We start from the raw sequence: 18,924 nt of genomic DNA, 5'->3' as shown, positions 1-18,924 counted from the left end.
TCTCTCTCTCTCTCTCTCTTTCTTTGTGTTACATACTTTCCCAATTTCTTCCGCTGGGCTATACCTTCTTCGTGATATCACTTTGGTATCGCAGTAAACTCCGCAGCAAATATGCCAAGACGGTTTGAGCGGTGGGGAGTCATGGGTTGGCGTCGGCATCCCTTTCTGCGCTCTCTAGGGGAGCGGTCACGTCAATCTGCGTTCGCTTGTGCTACTCCACTTGGCGTATGGGACCTCAAATCCCGGTAACTTCTAATCACCCTCTGCAGGAAACACTTTGCGCGCTGATCTAGGGTTAACGTGGTTCGTCTTCGGAGATCGAACGTGGTTCCTTACGTCTAACCTGCCCTAGCTTCGGCTTTGCGGCGGGCAGTGACGAAGGTTGAAGCGTAAATTCAAGTCCCCTCGGGGACTTCCGGCCTCGGTCGGTGCTGATGCCCAGTGATTCGTTGCGGTCGACTCGGCTAGGGGTGATCGCGAATTTTCATAGCCTGGCTCCTTTTCCCGTGTTCTGGTTCTGCGACACAAGCGACTGCTTAGTCCAGGCCATTCACATATGCTCATGTTGTTCAAAGTCTTGTACTCATGTTTGTCAATGCTTTGTGTCCGCGACCAAAGTCTGTCGAAGGTCGGAAGCCGCTTCGCGGCCCTTTAAGCTCTTGCGTCACAGCAGTCCGCTGTTACTTCGGTATCTGTTAGCCGGGCCTCCGTTGTCCGTAGGGGTTGGGCCCGATAGCGTGTGTTTCGCACCCTAGCCTGCTTAATCCGGTCCATCGCGCTTGTCCCCGGTCAAGTGTCATGTCTGTAACAACCATTCCCTATCAGTATCCTCAAAATCATCTCTTTTAATCTCTTCGGGCCTTCAGCCCACTTCATGCCATCTCATTCTATACTCTGTATCTTTTACCTTCATTTACGAAAAAAAGTGTGACGTAGTGCGTCGCGAAACGTCTCTTTCTATACTCCTTATTCTATACGTTTGAATAAGTGCGTCGCGAAGACATTATCTAAAGTTCGCGGAAATTCGCGTAGTGGTCTATTCGTAACAAGTGAAGAATTAGTCCGCAACCGAAAATACAGGAAGTGCAAAATACAGGAAGTCAAGGGCTGGAATCGTCAAGTCGTCACCAGAATGCACCTCGAGTGTCGAAAGATGTACTGGACCAATGAACAATACAAATGGACAAGGATAGATCGGACTTGTATTTGTGGGAGATTTTGGTGATGCATTCCGAAAGTGTTCCCATGGTGCGCGATAGTGTCTGGCTATATCTCCAGCCATTCTTGTTTCCGAGTGATCAACCGCAGATTTCGCTGTTCCCTTCATCACTATCTCGGAAACGTCAAATACGGTGAATCAGTTTATTTATATAACGGTATCGCAGTAATTTTTTCTCAGTGCGCGAAAAATCGTAAGTTTATCGAATCATAATAAGTAATTAAGTGCTTAGTCGGGATCCGAAAATACGCGTAGTGCAAAACCATCGTCGAGATTGAATCTTCAAGTCGCCGCGTGGAGAAATCCTGGATGACAATGGAGGAGCCGCACCTGCAAACTACACGCCAGGAAAACTGAGGAGAAGTCAAGCATCCTTTGGTGAGTGACCTTTTCTTTTTCCTTTCTTGTTTACTTGTCAAAAAGAGGACAATGGGGAGTTCCCTTGCTTTGGTCAATTACCCATTCGAAAATGTTTTGATAATTTAATGAAAATTTATCCAGTTAGGCACGTAACGTTAGGTTTTCCTCCGTCTAAAAAAATGTAAAAGACACGTGTGTTTAAAAAAATGGAGCAGCAATGAGCTGGTTTCTTTGGTAGTTCTTTTCTGAAAACTGTATAGCGGCGGTATCTGTGCCACCTGTATCAGCAGTAGATAGCGTAGGACTAGGAGAAGAGGGAGAGGAGGAAGAGGAGGGAAAGAGAAGTTTGTCTGTAATCTGCAAAGGGTCTCTAAAAGAGGCACTCCAAGAGTTCCAAGAGTGGCTAATGCTTCCTGCCAACAAGAAATAAGCTAGAGCAGGCACATTAGTCACGCGCTGACAATTGTGAACACGCAGGTACAACGTTTGTGTTTGTGCGCGTTTCTATGTAGAGTATGTACAGAGTGGCGTGGGAGCCCACCCTTCCACCCCTCTAGTGATGCGATTAGGGGGATTTATCAGATTTTGACGTTAACGGGTCGGAGATGATTGTCGGATTGTCCAGGGTTTGCAGGTAGGCCCCATTGGCCCCATTGGCCCCATTGGCCCCATTGGTCCCATTGGTCCCATTGGAAACTCATTCTTCTTTCTCCCTATCTCTGAACCATATTTATCAGTTTGTCCAACTTGCTTTGGCAATCTTATTCTCGCTAAAAGATTCTCGCGGATTGAGTTTTATGGAAGGGCATTATAATCGTTGGACTGCCGGAAGGAGGGAGGGACGTGACCAAATACTCTAGGATGTGTGAAATGTACAGTAGGCCGGAAGACCATCTATTCGCCACGAGTACATATGAATGGTTTTAATATTCTGTAAGCACGAAGCTGCTACTTTTTAAAGTTCATGCATATTCAGCGCGTGACCAGAAAATATTACAAAGTCACGTGAAAGCTCGTCGGAAGAGTGGGAAGATCATAATGTCAGGCTGTTCGGTCCAAGAGTCCAAAGGAAGATGCGAAAGGAAGAAGAGAGGAAGAGTCAGAATGCGATTGGCAGAACGAGATCTCTCTTTGTTACTTGTTTTAAATTAATAAGCGAAGACAGTTTGGCAAGTGGAGCAACGCGAAAAAGATAAATCATAGGTTGCAACCCTAAGGCAGCTCTGGTGGATGGATACATATAGTATATATGTATGTATGTATTCCTTTATTTTGTAGGATACCCTTGCGGGTTTTTACATTTGCGCCTTCCCATACATCAATACCCTTATATCTATATTTACATTTCCTGTTTTTCTTGCTTTTTCGCACCAAATTCTTTCACATTTTTTCCTTTTCATTCTTCCCTTCTATTCCCCGCTTACCTTTCCTGCTAGCCTCTCGTATTCCGCTACGTATTCGTACAGGGCCATTATTGGTTTCCTTGCCCGTAGCACATTATTTATTTTCTGCTGCATTCCCTCGCCTCTGCTACTGCCCACCCAGTCTTGCAGGTCATCTACCAAGTTCTTCTTCATCACTTTCTGTGTTTCACTACACTCGCCCGTGTGGGTCTCCTCAAAGTCTCCTCCTCTACCTTACATATTCGACACTTTGTGTCCACGAATCCCTGGTTTCCCTTCCTTCCCAGTATTTCGCATCTCATCCTCGCCCATCTTTCCTTCATCTCTCCTCTTATATCTTTATCCTCCCGAAACTCCTCCATTTCGATTCCCACTTCCCTGCTCTTGTATTCCTTGCAATACTTTGAAGTTTCAATTTTGTTCCAGTCGTATTGCATTTCCTGTTCTGTCTTAATCCTTGTGCCTCTTTTCATCTTCCTGTGCACTTCCTCCATGTTTCCATTCCTTATTGTTTCGCATGTTTCCCCTTCTCCAATTCCCTCCATAGCCATCTGCAGTTCTTTTCCCCATTTGGACGGGTTCCCATTTAAAATTCCGGTGACCTCTTTGTTCAAGCAAATTTTCGACCATCTTGTCTCTTCCATCTCCATGATCTCTTCCGGATACCTTGCTCGCTTAACGGCTCGTGTATCAAACTTCAGACTCGTGACCTTATACTCATTCGTATTAGCTAGATGTACAACAGTTTTTCTACCAAATACTCAAAGAAAAGGTCGTCAGGTCTTTTTTTTATGAATGATGGCACTGTTAACTCGCCTCAAGAGTAATTTTTTAATAGGTTCTCTCTTCCTTGAAAATATTTTAGATGCCTATGACGTTACTGTTTTAAATTTGTAGCTAATCTTATAGTCATTTGTCTAAAAATAATATTTTAACGTGCCCTCTGGCGACACATTACGGAGTACTCTTTAAGCATTTGATAGAAAAACCATGTAAAGTTAATGTATTTTTAATATCAAATATTCCATAAGCTTAACGCGAACATTTGCATAGATGCGTAAATAGGAGACTATCGTTCTAGCCGTATGCACTTTAATAATAGCTGCCACGCGTGGGCATTCTGCTTCCATGACTGTTCTCTCATCACGGCGAAATAGTTTGATGCTGGAAAATGTAATAGCACAAAAGCACAAAAGCACAAAAGCATACCACCAGTGGAGAGTTTCGAAAATTGACGAAATTTCGTGATATCGAACATTTGGTAAAATAAAATAGAACACGAGATTGACTATCGCGATTGTTTTTCTATAGCGATGAAATCGGGCGACTTTGATACTTCAGGAGGGAGTCATGCAGATCGTTATGGCAGAAAGAAAAGAGTTAGAAAGGGATGTTTAGACATTTGTGAGAATATTCTCTGCGGGAACGCAAACGGCGCTATTCAGGGCTTTTGAGTCTGGAAGAATTGGAGATCTGTTAGTTAAATAAATAATTGAACAATTTGAGTGTGTGGCGGGGCGGGGGGGGGATATCAGGATAAATTTAAATCGATTTGTCGTTTCGCGTTTTGCCATTTAATTAAAAGTTGGCGGTCGCTTGACGGTGAGAGGTGGACCAATGAAGCGGAATGAGGGGTAATGGGGTAATGGGGTAATGGGGTAATGGGGCGATGGGGCGATGGGGCAATGAGAGCCAGTGGGTGGGTCGCTAGGGGCTGGCGAGCTAGATGGTACGTACACCCTCTCCATTTTATTTATATATTTAATACCAGTCGTGAGCGTTCTGTGCCTTAATTTAAACTAATTTACATTTCACATGTTCGCACCCGGCTAGCTTAGCGACGCCATTTATCTTGGTTGAATTTAATTTCACTCCAGTCGAGTAAAGTGCAGTACTTATTCTTAGGAATTTCAGGAGCCGCGAGTAATTTTTCCAGTGCATTCGCGTTAGTTGGTTCTTTGCAAGTCGTTCGATCGGATAGGCCGCGCATCACCTTCGAGCCAGACACACCTCGATCCCCCCGAGTTTCAACCCTTGAGGGTTACGTTAATGACGAATCAATGCAGACTCGGTAAAGTAGTGTAACGTGTCAGGATTGCTATCCGAATGCACTGAGGCTATTTCGAATATCGAGATACCGTAGGACGGTACTCGTGGTTATTCTGCTCGTATCAGGATCCTTTTGTTCGGAAATATCGGCGATGACTGGCGCGAGATCAGATTTGCGGAGGAAGCAGGAGGAGTGTAGATGATTTTTATTGCTTGAGATTTCGAAAGAGAAGAAGAGAGAAGATCGGGTTTTAGATGGATCGTCGGTTAGGTGGAAGCGCCTACGGTTGAAACTTGAATGCAAATGACCGCAGCATTAGGCGGAGCTGCGTTTCGCCCATGCGATGTTATTTGATTAACATTTTCATAGTACCACCGCAACTTTCAAGTCCTTAGGAAATGTAAGATTACAAATTTTCATTAAAAAGTTTTGCTTCTGATTTGCATAATTTTGCGTCTACGTCCAGGAATGGCGGCGACAGGAGGAAAAGGGAGCGCATGTACGTGTATGGGTTACAGAGAGAAAAGCGGAAAGATGAACAGATAGTTGCATGCGTAAGTTTATTAAGAAGAAGATTGTTGAGATAGAGAGTGTAGGGGGGCACAGAAAGATGGAAATAGTAAAATGAAGGAAGCTTTCATTTTGTTCTATTTAAAAAAGTTCTTTCGTATATCTCTAGTTGATATATGTATAATACTTGACGCTGTCCATTCGCTGCCATTGAGCAGCATGTGAAAGGCGGATTTGATATTACGCTGGCGGTGCTCGTGGAGTGCAACGTCACTTGAAAGCAGTAATCAACGACTGTAGACACATTAAGTCTAGACTTTTCCCTCTTACAAGAAACCTCTTTGAACTTCTGAACAGATTTAAAGAATGTGGAAGCTTGGACCGTTTGAAGAGGCTGTGCCGTGAGGTGTTGCTGGTGGTTTTAGCACGAATGGATGGATTGCAGTGGAAGGATAGAGTGAGTGAGAGAGAGAGAGAGAGAGAGAGAGGAGTTGCGCGGTTAACCGAGTTAATTCCTGGATAAAGAAGGGCTCACGATCAGGCGTACAAAATATTGGCACCCATCTTCGGTGAGGTCGGAGCTGAAATCAGGGACTCGAGTGCATGTCGACTGTTAGAGGATCCGCAGATTGACGGGGCAGGATATGTAAATTGTAGACTATGTAGAATATCCACGATGGAGCCTGGAAGATTATGGTCTTGCGCAATGGTAGTTCGATATCCATGTATGTATTTCGGCAGTGGTTACAGAGAGGTTAGAATAGGTTAGGTTAGGTTGCTAGTTCACGGCAGCAGGTACGCGGTATGCGCGGAGAATCTACAAGGGCAGATTCGTCCAGGATCTAGAACGAGGTCCCTGCTGAATAGGCAATTATCGAGGATTTGCCAATAGTACAATAGGATAAGCGCTCGCGGCACCTAACCGATCGCTACGTCGTTCTTCGGCTATAATCAATACATCGTTAGTGAGCGAATGTTTCGTTTGATGACGACGCGAGTGTTGGTCGATCGCCGATTGTCGAACTTCGAACGGCGCTTCCCTTCGCGGTCGTTTACCCCCTCTGACTTCCGGCATCGTTTATTTCACGCCTGGCGCCAAATAAAGTAATTTTGTCACGCCTCTTGGCCACCTGCGGCACCGGACACTCGAGTTCTCCTCGATCTCTCGACTGTATTCTCGTGAAAATCTCTTAATTCACAATTTAACCTTTTCAATTTTGCTTATATCTGTAAAAGATCCTGCTGTTTTCGAGAACTTCTTACATTTAAAATCCGTAAAGGAGCGACAAGATTTTTCATTTATATAATTTTCACTTTTTAGGCTGTTTGTGCTGTTAAATTTTTCATATGCCTAGGAGGCATAAGAGCCCAGTCCAAGCAAATGGGTAGTTTTAATGGAAATATATTATGGAACATATTTCAGCACGCTAGAATACATAGTATATGCGTAGATGGAAATTAGGGTACCTACTCGATAAACAATCAATGTACGTCGTATGATATTTTTGCCTTAGAAGGAGATGCTCATAATGAAATGAGAAATTGAAATTACGTCAGAGAACACCTAGAACTCGGTTCAGACCGGCTAAAGAGTTTGAATAATACGGGAGTTGAAGCTGAGTCGTGTGTCTTGCTGGGATTGAAAATGTGTTTGGGTCACTAGCAGCGCGTGAACAGGTGTGCACGCGCGTAAATTACGATAGCGCAACTTGCTCGCTTGCTCGCTTGCTCTTCCACGGCAGCGATGAGCAGCGATGAGCAGCGTTGAACAGCGTTGAACAGCGTTGAACAGCCTGTCATAAATTGTCAGTCGGGACGGGAAAGTGCGGTGAAAATGATAAATTCTGCGGCGGTGGGATCATAAATTGTTTTTTGCAGAGCTCGGAACGGGCCAAAGTTCGCAACGTCACCCATTGCCGACTGAACTTTTCTTTTTTATGCCTGGGCGATTCGATTTAGGCCTCGGACGAGTCCCGCTTGCAAAGGAAAAGAGTCTCTCGAGTAGTCCAGTCAGCCTTCGAATAACGTGTATCACTTTCTGGGAATTGAATGTCACTTTTTCGAAGCTTTACTTTTATTTCCCACGAATCCGTATATTTTTTCTTCCTTTTGACTTCCTCCGCCTACTCGTCTCCCTGTTCTCTTCCCCTTGTCAAAGCTCACCTGTCGAATATCCGGAAAAGATTGCATTTTGCAGGAGGTTCACCGTTAAGAAATAATGACTCTGTACAGTTTCCACTAGATGCCTAATCCTAACGACGACGCACTGGTGGCGGTGCGTAATGAGCGAAATAAAAAGATTCCAGTGACTCTCGCGTGTTTTGACCTATCGTTTTAGGAGTGATGATATCTTATTGTGTAAGAATATAGTCGTTGTCACGGATGACACGTTGGTCCCTTTACGCTTATGCGGGACAACGCGAGAGTGCAAGGATTCTGGACTCAATTCATTCGGCTACAGATTCGTATAACGTTGCCTCCGTCTATTATACTGTTGATGGAATCAGTATTACTTGCGTAGGTAATTCAATCAATTCATCGAAATAGCGTAAGAGGCAACCGCGAGAGACTTTTCTGTTCTCGTAGCTTCCGTTCTTAACGAAAGTCACCCATGACAAATCCTCTCTTCCTCCCTATGAAGAAATCCCCATTTCATTGAGACTCGTCGAGTGATTTTCTCTCTCTCTCTCCATCTTGAGGAAAAAGGTGCGAGCGAGCCTACATATACGGCAGAGGAGCTAGAATAAATCAGGCGAGTGTGAGTGCACTTGCAGAGTGTGCGAATAAGGGTGGCAGATAGGGGGGGGGGGCGCCCCTGGAGGAGGTCGAAGTGCAAACTGGAGGATGTCCCTCGACATGTAGGTTTACGGTACCACCGGGTCTCGTTGAGCTCCTCCATGGCCCCGTGCTGGGCTGCGCTGCATCGAGTGCACGTTTCTTCGATTTAAAAGGCAGCCACGTTTGCGTCCTTGTACGTGTATATTCAGCCCATGACGAAGTAAGGCGTGTGTGCATTTACTGTAGTCTTCTCTTCGGCGACTCGGTTTCCTTTAAAGGAATTTCTGTATTAATCGGGCAGTCTCGTGGGGAGACCTTCTGGGAACATCTTGTCTGGAATACACCAAGTCCTCTCTCGAACAAGTCGTGGGGATATCTTGAGGATTATTGACTTTATTTTCATTGAGTTATATACGAGAATCTGCGATCCACGAGTATCTCGGGAGTATCGTAAAAAGTTGCAAAGAATTCGACTGGCCTGAGAGACCTAAACTCCGTTCCGTTTCGGATCGTTCCCTTTTCTTGGATACTAGCAATTCCCCTTGATCACCGCGAGTGAATTTAAGAGATGTCCTGGACCGTAGAGACCCGCCGCGTCCTCCGGGAGAGCGTTGCCTCGATACCGTGAGAAGTCAATAACTCGCGGTTTCGCCAAATCGACGATTTTCAATACGGATTGCGAGATGAGGAAAGACCAAAAAGACGATCTTTTTGGTTCATTCTCAGTTCGCTTTGTGCCGACAGGACCCAGAGCCTTGATCCAAGTGAAATCTTGACTAATTACTTGATCAGCGCTGCAAGTGAGGAAAATTTGTTAATTTCTCTCGGTATGTAATATCAGCAATTTAATATCGATATTAGACGTGAGGGCAAACGGCAGTGCAGTCATGACGAGTACGTTCGTTAAAAAAAGAAGGGAGCGACGACTCGAGTGACACGTAAGAGCTGCCAACTCACAATACCAGCCACACACGCTACACACGTCACACACTACGCCATAGCGCTAACGAGAGCGTCTACTTGGAGCAACAAGGAGTTGGTAATTTTCTGCTTAGTTATAACTTTTATAACAGACTGAGAAACATGAGATTCAGCGAAATGCCAGTGATATTTAATTGAAGCTGGCTGGGACGTAGTTAGGATCGCTTAGAATATATCAAGATGAAGCGGGCTTGGACATTTTCCTTGCTCGCTCCCCTATTACTTTACAACATTGAAACTATCTATCGAAGATAGATGGGCAGGTTCCGCTGTATTTCTCCTGGCACCGTCTCCGCATGAGATAACAACGATATATGTATAAATAACAAGCATTAAGTCTAAGCGATACGACTCTGAAAGCCAAGCCGCTGTTTAATCGAGTAGCTATAGCTCTCCGACACTTGTGTGACACTCTTTTTACTTGCTCAAACTTTGAGAGCATCATTGGGACTTGAGAGGTTCTATCGCGACAATAACGCGAGTGCACATTTCACAGCACTCATTCACTCCCCCAATCCCTCCGATTGGCTTCAGCCACATTTGCGGTCCTCTATGATGCAGCTGCATCTTATTTCGGATTGCGCTTGATTATTCCGTGAGCATCTTCCTATAGCCGCCGCAGCCGTCGCCTTCCATTCTTCCTATCTGCGAAAGAAGCGAAAGAACTTTCCTTTCATTTACTCTTTTAATTTAAGTTAGTACGCATTTCCTTCTTCCTACCTTAGAGAACTTGGCTTATAACTAACTTCCATTATTATAATACTTTTGCGAATTTTTTCCCTACACTATGAGTCTGGGGTTAATTTCATTTAATAATTACTTCGCTGCAGGCTCCTTCGCCATAATCGTTAACTCACTTGGCTTTCCGGCAGCAGCCCAAGTTGAGCCGTAACTTGGGCCTCGTAGAAGAAAAAAGCTCAGAATCTGTTCTTCAAGGTTCAACTTGGAAATACGCATAATCCTTCCGAGCGTTCGAGCCTCCGAACCTCCGAGCCGCCTCAAAGAGTCAACTCATCATCCTCCCCCCTGTTATATCAAATCAGCCACTCGATCTCGCTGGCTCCTTTTCTCTTATCAATACACACCTGCGGAGCCCTTTCGTTCGCCTCACCGAGCGCAACGACGAGCGAGGCCCGTCCGATGAGATCAGCTGCTGTTGCTCTCGGGAAGATATAGCGATACGTTGGCTGACTGCTCGATCGCGCCAAATAAATTTGCTCGTTCGGTCATTCTAAATACAGCGTAAAACGCTCATCAGTCTGTCACGCGCCGTTGCCCATTGATAAATCACCAGTACAATGAGAACTCAAAATGCGAGGCTTTCAGGAAAAGGGAGCAAGTGGGGAGTGTACATTGCATGCCCTCGCTATCAACCGCACTGTCTCTCGCTGATGGATTTAGGCTATTACGAATACCGAGTACTCTACGCCCTTGCCAGGCTATGTCTCGACCGGGAATCTCGACACTTCCGGGCAACACTTCCTGCGCAGATAAATCTTCCGGAGGGGTAGTCACCGAAACTCGGAAATTGTGATATTTGACGATTCTGATGCTCTGAAACTGCCTCGGGTGACTCCAGCCTCACAATTATTATTGTCATTTCGAAGGAGGCCGCATGCAGTCGCATGCAATCGCATGCATGTTAGATTTGATGATCCTTGAGAACAAATTTGAAAATCTTTCCCAAAAGATTTGTCAAATGTATACATTTGTATAATGTTTGAAAATTTTGTTATACCGAGTCTTACTTTTTTAAAGCTTGTTCTGCAAAAGTTGAAAGCGAAATAGGGGTATAAATAGTCATGAAAATTTGCAGAAATTCAAATATCAAAGCCAAACATATGATCGTCAGAAATACGAAATAACAATTATTGATCGTGATTTTTTGTGAATCTTCGTGCTCATATTGAAAACTTACATATCACGAGGCAAACAATAAACCTCATTTTCCCGAGACCAACGAGGATTAGAAAGTTTTTTTCACTAAAAATGTAGAAAATTTATGAAGCATGCTGCCCGAATGCCAGCCCTTCAGAATTCTTTCTTGTTGTCTGGCGGTCCTCTTCTTGGACACAACGCTATACGAGCCAAGTTGTTACGGGCTGACCCCTGACCCCGCTATCCTCTCGTGATACTTTTGGTTTTTCCAAGCGACCGCAATAAAACCTCCGGGCGCACTATCTGCACGACCAATAGATCATTTTTTCTATTATTTCAAGCACTATTTCAGCGGGCGTCTTGAAAAGTTCCGTAGTAACTCCTCTCTCTTTCTCTCTTTCACTCTCGCGATTCCCTGCCACTGTGGTACGTGCGTAAGAGGCTGTATCTACGACCCACCCGATTTCGCAGAGACAAGACATGCTATTTGTTATAGAGACCTATTGACGTTATTGCCACTACGGCTGTTTGCGTGCAAACGCGCTGGCTTTCATAAATTCTTGTGAATTGTGCACTGAAATCCGAGGAGACGGAATTGCTAGCGGCACAACCTCTCCGAGATACTCAAGTTTTTTCTTACAAATTAATGGCAAATTGGCTATTTAGTGACTCGTGTCCTGGTGCGCTTGTATGGCAATGCAATGAATGTGCGATCCCTGCAGCGAAGGAGACCAGGCGGAAGAGTAATTTTGGGGAGGTAGTTACCAATTGATTGGGAGCTGGACTCTGTAAGCAGAGGCGCCGTATTTTCAAGAATTCTCTCACCTTTTTCTCCAGTTTTCCAGTGCCCTTAAAATTCGACAAGCACGCAGCAGGGAGTATTGGAAACTCATTTGGGCCTGTATACAAAGGTATATATCCTATATACAGCCACGTGCACCCTCGAGGCTGCTCTCGTAGGACGCATCGAGAATCGTGGGTCGCATTCGGCGGCCACCGGAAGCGCGCGCTCCTCCTCCACTTCCCGGCTTTGCTTTGCTTCGAGACGGCAGCCTCTTAATAATGAGATGCCAATATAGCTTTAAATGGTTTTATCCTGCTCCTTTCTCTCTCTCTCTCTCTCTCTCTCTCTCTCTCTCTCTCTCTCTCTCGACTAGACGAGGAGAGTTCTTCTCTCGGATTAGGTTCAAGTAGAAACTGGAAAACCTGCTGGGGTTTTATGCACCCCTTGAACGAGTGCCATACTCTTGCACACTCTTGCGCTGTGTTAGGCTTTTGAAAAAATTTTCCTTTCGCTGCCACTCGAATTCCTTTGTCGAGCTTCGCCAAGGACTTGCGAACCACGTTATAGCGATCCATCCTCTCGTTTTTAAGTCTGCAATGATTATTTTCCTTCGGATGCTTCCCGATGTTTATCTGGAAAGTATACACTTGAACCTCTTTGGTTCAGATTTGCTTTCGCCGGATGGAAGACTCGGGAGAAACAGCCGAGCGTTCGTATCTCTCAAAGTTTATCTTTGCTCGTTCGATCGAAGACTTTTAATTAGTCTGAAAAGTGATCGTTCTGATCGCACGCATTCCGTGCATGTCAGCTGATACGATTACCCTTTATTCATACGAACCTCGACTTATCTCACAGACCTAATTTCGCTCGACTACCGATAAGATCAGTTACGGAAGGGAAGAAGGTTAAACTGGCTAAAGTGGCGCAGTAGCCGACCACAGGGTTATGAGAATCTCGAGGATGGACAAGTGCCATTTCCTCCAAGAGTGGCAAACAGCCCCATACGGTCTTACCGTAAGAGTAAAATATAGTTACTGGATGGAGCTCTCGGAACTGGCAATATCGTAAACAAGACACCGACTTGACCGCTGGAAAACCCAGTAAAATCCAGTAAAACTCGTGCTCGCAAATTTTATTCTCACTCGATCGCGCAATCTCACGAAAATTGGCTCACATTTGATCTCAGCCCGAATGCCAAATTACAGAGGCCAATGTGCGTTTGGATTTTTGCAATGAGATGCCAAGGAATGCTAGTGCATGCAGAAATTGGTGGTGCCGGGAGATGAGAGTGCGGCATCTCCGTCACTATTGCCGGCGTTTACTCGTTTTTGGTCAATTTGTTCGAAAAGAGGGTTGTTTAACATGTTTATAGGCGCGTGCGCACACGCAAGTCAGGCTTTCGAAAATACCGAAACGTTTTATTGGAATTGGATTATTGGATTCATCGTGCAGCGTCTTCAGGATCTCTGATTGTGAGATCGTGAGTGATTCGAGTGACTCAAAGAGAAAGTTACAGATCAATGGGTTTTCTAGATGTTTCGAATATTTAAGAGGATTTTATATACAATATGTATATTGTTGATTGACGAGCAGTATCTTCTTTTTCGTTAACTTGATCCTCGACGGGGCTTTTAATCCTTTCTCGTTGCCACTGGACCAGCAGGAAGGAGAGCATTAATGCTGCGCTAATGCTGTGCTTATGGGCCGGGTCAATAGAGTCGTTCGAGGCAAATACTTTAAACGGAGGAGGCCTTTTTCCCCGCTGGTTCCCATGGTTACTCGCATTGGGCGCATTCCTTGGGCCCTATCGACTACGGCAGCCATAGATTCCATCGTTCCATCATCTTTCCGTTTCCATCATATACAAGCGTCTCCTACTATGTGTTTGAAATTATTCATAGGAGCCTCCTTCTCGGTTTGATGGCGGGTGTGGGATGGCTGCCTTACGTCTCAGCAGGTAGAATTTTTCCAATTTACATGGGAATGTAATTTCTGGACTTTGGCTTCTTTGGGAAATTGAGAATGAGCAATGAAGGACGTGTGCGGCGTGTTGCGCGAGAAAGTTGAGGAGTCGAGAGAATTGAAACTAAAAGTATCTATTGGGCTATATTCGGCCTATTGCAATAGGTTTCCTTGCGCGACGCTGCCTAATATAATTGGACAGAGTCTAATTGGTCTTTGTTTTCTCCGAGGTAGTGAAACACGGGGAAACGATCTACGCGATATACTAGCTGCATTTATGTACATTACTATTCTAATAGGTAGTAGCCACGGCACCTAGTGTATAGATTGCACGTAGAGTAGGTTTGCCGAATTTACAGGAGGCCTCGTCACTCGTATCATCGACAAATAGAGAACCCGTTGCGGTTCTATGCTCCGTGCACGTGGGATAACCCTCCGCAAATAGTGACATTAATTGCCTACACCGCCTTCTATTTGCATGTCATTATTCAGAATAATTTATGACTATTGGTAGGCTACGGCGCTCTCACTCATTACCATATTGAACGTACAGTCGGCGATTCTCGATTCTCGATTCTCGATTCTCGATTCTCGATTCTCGATTCTCGATTCTCGATTCTTTTCCTTTTAGCTCTCTGCGAGCTTCCGCTAATTCTGATTCACTGTTATTGCTCTCCCGGAAAGAACTGCGCTGGGTCGCGCGGGACTTCAGGAGGCTGACGCTCGATTCAGGTAGAATGATAAACATGTGAAAAATGCCAAATGTATATAATTGCTAGTTAAATATTGTATCTTAGCCAAAGTGCGGAACGAGAAAAATTGTCCAGTACAAGTTAGCGAAAGATGGTACTGGAAGAGAAAGAGAAAGAGAAAGAGAAAGAGGAATAGGAAGAAGAAGAAGATGAAGTAGAATAAAAGATGAGAAAAAGGGAAACTTTGTGACTGATGTCGCTAGGTGCTTTGCTCTAGCTAGGTGGAGAAGGAACAGACGTATTTTTCGAAGTTAGTGAAATACGGCAACGGTCCTGAATAAAATGTAAATTTCATCTACTGGGCCGTGTGAGAGGGCGCCGGTGCTAATCTCGAAACCGTAAAAGCTTGAGGTCTTTCCTGTAAGTCAAGTCGAATCAAAAGTGGTTCGGCGTTCTTTTTAATATTGCATGGTCCTTTTGTGGTGGGACTCCCCGACTAGAAAAGTATTTAGTATTTAGGGAGTCCCTGAGTTTTTCGACCTTCGCTCCTTTGGGGAAATGTGATTTTATCGGCTCGAGGAAATCAACTTTCCTTTCGCATATATATTTTTTTCTTTTCCAATTTTCTCGGCTCCCGCGATTTCTGTAGAGATAGGCGCACGCATGCGTGCACGTGCCAATGGAGAAACGCAAGCACGTACCAAGTGTATGGACGTAGTTCGCCATTGAAATTGAAAGAGTTTTCCCGTCTTGGAACAAATCAGATCCGAAAACTGTGAATCGACTGGCAATGCGTTTTTGCCTTCTCCAAGGAATCTCGAGGGACCTGGGCGTTTCTCTAAACTTTTGATTGGAGCAGCTGCTTCTGTATTGCTATATGTATACATGCGTCACACCTTCACGCCTTCACATCGCTTCTCTCACGAGGAATCGAAAATCAAATTTCAAAGCGTTAGGGCTAATCAGCATCATCTTGTTTCCTTTTGTCGATTTCCATCCGACCGACCTTGGCCGTTACGCTTTTCGTCGTCGCGCAATCGTTCAGCCGGTCGAAGACTCTGAAACTTTGGAAGAATCTCCTTAGGGCCGCGAGGGAAGGAGAATGAAAGGACGAGTGGCTGCGAAAAGAACTGAAGCAAGATAGGATTTGTCAGGCAGAGAGATTTATTAATAGGCCAGTCGGTCCCTGGTACATTCGAATCAACAGGTTTTACTAGGAGGCGATCGATCTCTTAACGGTTCGTCCGTGTATTTTGGTATGTCAGCTGATGGGGGTTGATCAGTTGGTTGGTCGATGTCTGCCAGTAAAGCTAAATCAGACGCTAGTGTCGCAGGCGATGCGAGGAGGAACATTTGTTCGCGGGAAACGGCAGTTCTTAATGAGGAAAGTTTTTCCCAAAAAATTCGGAGTCAGTACCGCGGGTTTGAGGGTGGTTTGGCAATGGCAGTAATTCCGGGAGCGAGGGTGTGTTATGAAAACAGTGAGTTCGCAGAGGTGGGGTTTTAATATCTGAGTTGTCGTTTCACCGCGCGCGCGCGCTTTAAACGATAGTCGGCGGTCGACGGTAAAACGGCGTTTTCATTAGGCTCCTGGGCTGGTATCGTAAAAAACAAAAACTTTTGGCACTGATTCTAAAAAATAACTTTGAATCTGGAGGCAATGACCTGGTTTTCCCAGCTAATTACTAGGAACTGGCTAACGGGGCATCTCGCTTGGGTTTGACCGTTGCAGTTTGTAAATTGCGGGGCGGCGGGTGCCAGCCTTGCGCGATCTTCGGCTGCACAGAAGAAGCTCGCGCGAGTTCCGTCGTAAGCTCTGATCGAAACGCGTCGCGAGGGAATTGCAGGGTGCAGCATTACCATTGAAAGAGGAGGTGGGAGGTGGAGAAAGGGGCGCAGAGAAAGAGAGAACGATCCGGCATTTCTTGGCACATTCATCCGTTATTCCATTCGTTCGTTTCCAAGATATCCTGTTCGTAGGTAGGGGGCGGTTTCTTGCTGCTCCGGTACAGGGAGATTGAGAGACAGGGAGGCTGTCTAACCTCGAGATGGTGGTGCCATTTCGGTTAAGCTTTGATGGCTGCCTTGCAAGTTATATTACACGTATAGCGTAACATAACGTATATACATATTAATATGTATATAGCGTGTAGGTAGCGTGTGGTTTACTGGGGAGTAATATATATTCACGCTATTTGTGCGCACCGACTGACGTATGCGTAGGATAAGCAAGGCGGACTTGTCACGTTTGATGTTTCGTTCTACGACAGCTCGTAATAACAGCTAACAGCTCAAACTCGGTTAATAACGTACTTTGGTCCTGCATCTCCAGAGCCTCGGAGTACCAGAAAGCGCGAGACAGCTCATGCTATTATACTTGGCGACGTAGGAAATTATTACTGATTCGGTACTATTAACGTTATAGTTTTGACTTTGTTAATTTTGAAGGTCCGAGCAGATCGTACAGCTGCCTTAGAGTGAGTCGAGGGTTCTGCGTGTGCTCTGCGTGTGCTCTGCGTACGTATTGACGTATTTTGGCACAACTGACAGCGACTTTCGCCGCGTCGTTCTATAAAATTTGAGGTTTCAGCCCCAAGTGATTCAATCTTTTAGTCTGTCCCTTGCATCTTTTTTCATGTCAGCCATTTCTCCAGTTTGCTTACTGGCTGCCTGCTGAAGGGAATCAACGTGAACGTCTCCTCGCATATAGTATAGATGTAGTAGCGCGATGCATGTAGACAGAGTATAGGTCTTTAGTCGGTGGGAACTCGGTCGAGGGAGGACCGAGTCACAGCTGTACCCCTCTGCCGCATGGCCAAGAGAACTCTTACGGATGGAAATTGGTGTCATTGAATTTCGATCCTTGGTCCCTTTTCAAAGATCCCATGCCCGAGGGCGACAAGAGCCTGACAATGGGGAGTCCGACTTTGCGGTTCCTTCGTTATCTTTCAGTGATTTTCAGTAAGAAGACGCATTTTCTCACTCGTCCAAGAAAATGGCTAGAGACGGCCAAGGCCTCCTTATGCTTCTGCTCAAATAGAAACACAATTTGGGATTTACTTGCCTTTATATAAAAACATTCTATTGAACCCTTTTCTTTATTCTTCATTGTTCATTTTTCATTCTTCATTCTTTATTCTTCTTATATGTACATCGGTCGTCAAAGAAGCGAAGCCTCTTGCGGTTGCGGAGGGGGGAGATGCCGGGCTGCGGGTGTTTTGAAAATACGAGCACTTTGATGTCGCATATGCGCATAAAATTGGATCGTTTGTCGTCTTAAGGAAGAAAATAGCCGCCGTTTTCGAGGCTACTGCTAGTTTGTAATTTAATGAATTTCACTCGGAGCCGCCATAATTCTAATGGTAAGAGCTCCAGGAGATTGAGTCCAGACAGTCTATCTTCGCGGAAAATGACGGCTGAGAAATGACGAGGATCGTATTGGGAGCGAGAGGCACGCTAATCACAAGTGGGAACGAAGACGTGACGACGTTAGCCCCGTTAAGCGAAAGAGAAAATTGAAGAAGCTATACAAGACGATCGGGTAGTCGGGAGATCCCAGAGAAAATTGAAGAAGCTATACAAGACGATCGGGTAGTCGGGAGATCCCAGGGTTGTCTCTCTCTCTCTCTCTCTCTCTCTCTCTCTCTCTCTCTCTCTCTCTATCGTTGGCTCGTCATATTCTGTGAGCGACAGACTGACATCTTTATCAGTGAGAATTGCTCCCCGACTCTCAGGTCCGATAAATACTCGGCAAAGAAACTCCAAAGAAATGGCCAAGATAGACCTGAGAGGAAAGTTGTGGAAAGTGGAGGCCGTCGGCGCAATGGAAGGCGAAAGAGAGTGAGATCAGAAGGGGAAGAGACGTTCGAGGGTGAGTTAACAGTTTTTTTCAATTTATCGTCGCACGAGGAACTCCTTATCAGAAGGGTTAATACGCCATTAACATAACTAAATGAGCTCGGAGCCCGTCGAATGTTCCGAGATGGATTAGTCGAGAGAAGAGAGAGAGAGAGAGAGAAGCGTCTGCGGCAACGGAAGCTGCGACGGTTGTCGGAGACGACGCAGGCCAAGACATAAATGTTGGCGATGCCCTCGTCGTCGTCCCGGTACCACGAGATTGATACCTAGCCCTGCCCGTGATAAATGATACGCCACCGTAGAAACACTGAAACCCAAAGCATTGGAAGTCTGGAATAGCGAGAGACGCGCGGGCAACCCTGCCTCAGCCTCGCCTGGTGGACCTTTCGCTTTTCTCTTCTTTCTGGAATGAATTTCCGAGAATCATCAATGGCGCGAGGGGGGGGGGG

At 45.4% G+C, this 18,924-nt stretch overlaps 1 pseudogene; it reads left to right on the top strand.

Moving 5' to 3' along the window:
- The first annotated feature begins 1,463 nt into the window (after positions 1–1,463).
- Positions 1,464–18,924, top strand: part of LOC107270725 — a 99,614-nt pseudogene continuing 82,153 nt past the window's right edge.

Source organism: Cephus cinctus, unplaced genomic scaffold, assembly GCF_000341935.2.
Source record: "Cephus cinctus unplaced genomic scaffold, Ccin1 Ccin1_scaffold0813, whole genome shotgun sequence".
Classification (NCBI taxonomy): domain Eukaryota; kingdom Metazoa; phylum Arthropoda; class Insecta; order Hymenoptera; family Cephidae; genus Cephus; species Cephus cinctus.
This window is presented reverse-complemented; position numbering and strand designations above follow the sequence as displayed.